Raw genomic sequence first — 6,788 nt, 5'->3', positions numbered from 1 at the left:
CCTTGCTCTTCCTTTTATTGATTTATACTTTTATGACATTGTGGTTTAAGAGAATGCTTTGTATTATTTTTACGTTTTGGATTTTATTGAGGGCTGCTTTGTGGCCTAAAATGTGGTCTATTCTGGAAAATGTTCCATGTGCATTGGAAAAGAATGTATACTTTGGTGCTGATGGGTAGAGTGTTCTATATATGTGGATGAGGTCTAGTTGGTTGGTTGTGGCCTTTAGATTTTCTTTATTTTTGTTGAGTTTCTTTCTAGATGTTCTATCCTTTACTGAGAGTGGTGTGTTGAAGTCTGCTATTGTTATTGTGGAACGGTTTCTCTTACCTGTGCTGTTAGGGTTTGTTTCATGTATTTTGAAGCCCTGTTGTGTGAGTAGATATTTATTACGGTTATGTTTTCTTGGTGGATTGTTCCTTTAATCATTATATAATGCCCTTGCTTGTCTTTTATGGCTGAGTTTGCCTTAAAATCTGTTTTATCTGAGTTTAGTATTGCCACTCCTGCCCCTTTTTGGTTACTGTTCGCTTGATATATTTTTCCCACCCTTTGATTTTTAATATGTTTATGTCTTGTGTCTAAAGTGTGTCTCTGTAGACAGCATATTGATGGGTCTTGCTTTTTTTATCCATTCTGGCATTCTCTGTCTTTTTAGAGATCTGTTTAAGCCATTTACATTCAGTGTGATTATTGATAGTATGAGTTTATTGCTGTCATATTGTTGTGCTTTTTTGTTTTTGTTGTTGTTGTAGTGCTGATGTTTTCTTTGTTCCTTTTACTTTCCTCTGCTGAATTCTTTTTGTTTGTAGGTTTGTGGATTTTCTTTTCTTTTCTTCCGGTATTACAGATTTTGTGTTTACTGAATCTTTATGTTTTTCTTCTTTTTTATTCTGATGAGTAGGTTTATTAACTTTCTTTGTGGTTAACCTTGAAATTTACCATTATCATTCTAAGTTTGAACCAGGGTTTTATTACCTGATACTGTCTTGACTTCCTCTCCATTTGAAAGTTCTATACCTTCACTGTTTATTCCCCCTTTTATTGTTTTTACGTTGTCATCATTTACAGATTGACATCTCTTTTTCCCTGTTTTCAGTCTTTTCGTTTTGCTGTGTTATTTAGAGTTCTTTACCTAGATTGGTATCTGGCTGATGCTGTCCTGTGTCCTAGACTCCAGTTTTTGTCCGATGTTGTTGGTTCTCTATCTGAAGAACTCCCTTTAATATTTTTCGTAAGTTTGATTCGGTTTTTATGAATTGCCTTAATTTGTTTATCTGGAAATGTTCTCATTTCACCATCATATTTGAGAGAAAGTTTTGCAGGATGTATTATTCTTGGTTGACAATTTTTTTTTTCAAGATTTTATATATGTCATTCTATTGCTTTCTTGCCTGTATGGTTTCTGCTGAGTAATCAGAGCTTAGTCTTATTGTTTCCCCTTTGTAAGTGACTTTTTATTTTTGTTGAGCTGCTCTCAGGATTCTTTGTCTTTGATTTTAGTGAGTGTGATTGTGATATGTTTTGGTAACTTTTTTTTTGCAGTTTATCCTATATGGAGTTGGTTGAGCTTTTTGGATAGCCAGCTTTTTGTCATTCATAACATTTGGGAAGTTTTCTGCCAACAAATCTTCAACAACCTTCTCCATGTTTTCCATTTTCTCCCTCTGTTCCAGAACTCCGATCATGTGCAAGTTTTTGCTCTTGATTGTGTCCTACACAAATCTTAGGTTTTCTTAACTTTTTTTGATTCTTTTCCCTGATTTTTCCTCAAAGTGGTGTCCATAGATTTGTCTTCAGTATCACTGATTCTGTCTTCCGTTGTTCCAAATTTCCATCTAAAACCTGTTGAGTTGTCCGTTTTTGAAATTTTGTTGTTTTTCTCTTGGATTTGTAGTTACTGTTTTTGTATGTGATTTTTAATTATTTATTTTGACATTTTGTTCCTGTATTATTTTCCTGAGTTGTTCTATTGGTTTATCTGTTTTCCTTGATTTTGTCTATGTTTTTTTCCTTTGTTTTCTGTGATTGTGTCTGTTTTTCCCTTGGTTTTGTCTGTGTTTTATTTGATCTCTTACCTAACCTCTTGGAAGGTCCTTAATATTGGTCTTTTGAACCCCATGTCAGGTTGTTCCATTGGCTTTTCTTCTACCAAAAGGTCATCTCATTCTTTATTTTGGTTCTTCACTTACTGGAGCCGTCTTGTCCTGCTTTTTAATATGTTTTGATTGATTGTATGTTGTCTATAAGACATTAAAGTGTCATTTTATTTATTTTTTGATTTTATGTTTGTTTTATCCTGCTTTTTGTGTTTGTTTTGCAGTGTCAGGGCAGGTGGGCCAGGTGTGCTTTGATGCTTGCTCATCTATGGGCATGATAGCTCTCACCACCTTGTCTGGGGGGACAAGGCAGTAGCAGACAGGGCAGGCCTGTTTCGCTGTATACTGGTTTGGTGAGGTGGCTGAAGGTGGACTTGGCGGGTGCTGTCTGCGTCCTGATGTTGGCCTGGTGGTGTGGGAGTGTTCACGGCCCCTCACCAGATAGGTGGGGGTGTCGGATGGGGAGTGGTAGGGACTGCCTTCCCTCCATTCTGCAGCTCGTCAGGTGGTGGGAGGGGAGTGGCAGTGTGGGCCTGGTGTGGTGGCGGGCCTTAGCTGGGGATGCTCTAGCTGCAGCAGCATGGTGAAGGCTGGCTGTTAGGGGGGTTGTGATACTGGGTTAGGGAGTGGGAACAAAGAAAAGAAAAGAGATTAAAAAAAAGAGGAGGTGGCCGGTGGTTGGGGCAGGGTGGACATTGAGGATGGTGAGAAGAGAGAGTGTCGTATAGGGGTAGGTGGGAGGTAAAAATCAGTGGGCTCGTGGCTCCCTAGCTGCAATGGTGTGGCAAGGCCTGGCAGAAGGGGGAGGGTGGCTTAGGAGACTAGATAGGGGGGAAAGAAAAGAAATTAAATAAAAAGTGGTGCAGTGGATGCTGGCGAGTGGGGGTGGATGGGACCTAGGGCGATGGTGGGCTGGTAGCTCTTTACCCACAGTGTTGTGGCGAGGCCCAACGGGAAGGGGTAAAGGTGGCATACAGGGCTAGGTGGGAGGGAGAAAGAAAAGGTAGAAAGAAGAAAAAGAAAAAGAATGCCACAGCGGGAGCTGTTGGGTGTTTGCAGGGCAGACCCTGGATGGTATGGGCCGGTGCCTCTCTAGCTTAGGTGGCTTGGCATGGCCCAGCAGGAGTGGGTAGAGGTAGGGTACAGGACTATGTGGGAAGGAGAAGAAACAGGAGGAAAGGGAAAAAAATGTGGTGGCGGGTGGGAGCAGGGGGACCTGCTGGTGGCGGGCCTGTAGTTCTCTACCTGTGGTGAGACTGGCAGATATAGGTAGAAGTGGCATACAGGGCTAGGTTGGAGGGAGAAGGGGAAAAAAAATGATGTGGCAGGAGCCAGTGGGTGGGGCAGGGTGGACATGGGCTGGTGTCTTGCCAGCATCTCTCTATCCAAGGTGGCATGGTATAACTCAGCAGGAAGGGGTAGAGGTGACGTATGGGGTAGGTGGGAGGGAGAAAGAAGAAGAGGAAAGGGGAAAAAAATGGTGTGTAGGAGGCGGCAGGTGGGGGCCAAGGCAGACCTAGGCTGTCGGTGGGATGGCATCACTTTAGCCCAGGAGGTGTGGCAAAGTTCGGTGAGAAGGGATAGAGGTATGGTATGGGGCTAGGTGGAAGGGAGAAAGAAAAGGAAGAAAGAAACAAACATAAATAGTAATAATAAAATGACGCAGTAGGAGCCAGCAGGTAGGGGTAGGGTGGACCTCAGATGACGGCGGGCTGATGTCTCTCCAGCCAAGGTGACTCGGCGTTGCCTGTAGGGAGGGTTGGAGGTGGTGTATTGGGCAAAAGGGTGAGAAATGAGAAAGCATGTTTCTCTGGTTATTGGGTACTGTGTCTCCTGTTGAGAGCTCTGTGAAGTTGCCTTCCCGTACTCCCTGTCTGGGTTTGTTGATGGCTGTGTTCCAAGTTGGTGTTGCTGTGCTATGTTTATACGATTGTACTTTTTAAAAATTACTGTATGCCCACTGAGGGCAGGAGCCTTATTTAGTCGTCATTTTATAGCTGTTTAGATAAACAGAACAATCTCTTCCTCTTTATTAAAAAGAAAAAAAGAAGTGTTTGGGTAAATCAGTGTTATGGACTGAATTGTGTCCCCTAAAAATACGTGTTGTAAATCCTAAGCTCAGTAAACCGAAAAGAACCACACCAATAGCTTTTGAGTTGATTCAGACTCATAGCAACCTTACAGGACAGAGTAGAACCTGCCCCACAGGGTTTCCAAGGCTGTAATCTTTATGGAGCAGACCATCACATCTTTCTCCCATGGAGTGGAAGGTGAGTTCGAGCCGCAGACCTTTTGGTTAGCAGCCGAACGCTTAACTGCTGTGCCACCAGGGCCTCTTCACCACAATATGTGTGGATATAATCCCATATGGGAATAGGATTTTCTTTGTTATGTTAATGAGGTCAGATCAGCGTAGAGTGTGTTTTAAGCCAATCACTTGAGATATAAAGGGAGTAGTTTAGGCACAGAAGCAAGAAAGCACAAATGGAGGGGAAGATGCCACATGAAGATTGCCAAGGAACTGAAGAACTGAAGCTGAAAAGAGACAAGGACTTCGCCTAGGGCCTACAGAGAGAGAAAGCCTCCCCATAGAGCCGGATCCCTGAATTCAGACTTCTGGCCTCCTAAACTGTGAGAATATAAATTTCTGTTTGTTAAAGCCACCCCCTTGTGGTATTTCTGTTATAGCATCACAAAGAAGCTAAGACCGCCAGTTAAACCAGTTGCTGTGGAGTCGGTTCCAACTCATGGTGATTCCATGTGTGTCAGAGGAGAAGTGTGCTCCATAAGGTTTTAAGTGGCTGATTTTTCAGAAGTAGATCATCAGGCCCCTCTTTTCAGATCACCTTCCCTGGGTGGACTTGAATCTCCAACCTTTTGGTTAGTAGCTGAGCATATGAACAGTTTGCATCACCCAGGGACTTCACTTATATGGGTATGTTGTTGTTGTTAGATGCCGTCAAGTAATTTCTGACTCATAGCGACTGTGTGCACAACAGAACAAAACACTGCCTGGTCCTGCGCCATTCTCACAGTTGTTGCTATGCTTGAGCCCGTTGTTGCAGCCACTGTGTCAGTCCATCTCATTGAGGGTCTTCCTCTCTTTCGCTGATGCTCTGCTTGACCAAGCATGATGTCCTTCTCCAGGGACTGATCCCTCCTGGTAACATGTCCAAAGTATGGGAGACGTAGTCTCGCCATTCTCACTTTTAAGGAGCATTCTGGTTGTACTTCTTCCAAGACAGATTTGTTTGTATATTCAGTATTCTTCACCAACACCAGAATTCATATGTCAGTTCTTTGATCTTCCTTATTCATTTTCCAGCTTTTGTATGCATTATGTTAAAAATAACCAATAGATGAAAAAAAAAGTAAAAGGAGACAGATGTAGAATGGTAAATAAAGTTAATAAATGGAAGTGCATTTGATAGTATCTTAGATTGTTACCAATGCTTAGCCATGAAATCAGCTTTGAAGTTCCTACTGGTCAAAAAAAAGAAGGAAATAGAACTGATATAAAATTCACAATGTCCTTGAAATAAAAATATACCAACTGCTAGGAGAAGCAAAGCTTTTCCTGATATTAAGATTTAAGAAAATTTCTCCCTAGGTTTCTTATAAATCTTGAGTGATAAATTGGATCCTTAACATATAAGGGTCTTATCCTGTCTTTCAGTGCAAGATAAGGGTGTGTGTTATTTTGGGTAGTGTAAGCTGTGTTAACCGTGTTTCTGTTCTTAGCTGCCCTTGAATCGATTCCAACTCATAACGACCCTGCGTACAACAGAACAAAACACTGCCTGGTCTTGAGCCATCCTCACAGTCGTTGCTGTGTTTGAGCCCATTGTTGCAGCCACTGTGTCAACCTATCTCATTGAGGGTCTTCCTCTTTTTTGCCGACCTTCTACTTTACCAAGCCTGATTTTCTCCAGGGACTAGTCCCTCCCGATAAAATGTCCAAAGTATGTGAAATGAAGTCTTGCCATCCTTACTTCTAAGGAGCATTCTGGCTGTACTTCTTCCAAGACAGATTTGTTTGTTCTTCTGGCAGTCTGTGGTGTATTCAGTATTCTTTGTCAGCACCCTAATTCAAAGGCATCAGTTTTTCTTCAGTCTTCTTATTTATTGTCCAGTTTTCACGTGCATATGAGGCGATGGAAAATACCATGGCTTAGATCAGGCGCATTTTAGTCCGCAAAGTGACAGCTTTGCTTTTTAACATTTTAAAGAGGTGCAGGAGATTTGCCCGATAAAGTGTGTCATTTGATTTCTTGATTGCTCCTTCCGTGGGCATTGATTGTGGATCCAAGTAAATCCTTGACAACTGTGATGGTTAAGATGGTATGTCAACTTGGCTAGACGATTATTCTCAGTGTTTAAGCAGTTGTATAATGTTGTGATCACCCCCATGATGGAATCTCATGAGTGGTACTGGCAGAGGCAGGGCCTGTGGCAGCTCACCGCCCTCTCAGTTTCATTTCTCTGCCTTCTGCCAGTTACCTTCTGCCTGCTAGCCTTGCCAAGTTTTTTGGCTTGTTCCAGACTCAGCAGCTGCCTGTTGTAGCCTCACCTCTGGTTCATGGGACTTGAGCTAGCAGCTTACCTATTGATCTTGGAATTCGTCGAACTTCTCAGCCTGTGAGCAAGAGTCTGGTTCCCCAACCTGCTGACCTTGGGTTCGCCGGCCCC

Source organism: Trichechus manatus, unplaced genomic scaffold, assembly GCF_000243295.1.
Source record: "Trichechus manatus latirostris isolate Lorelei unplaced genomic scaffold, TriManLat1.0 scaffold00222, whole genome shotgun sequence".
Taxonomy (NCBI): Eukaryota; Metazoa; Chordata; class Mammalia; order Sirenia; family Trichechidae; genus Trichechus; species Trichechus manatus.
Note: the sequence above shows the minus strand (reverse complement) of the source record.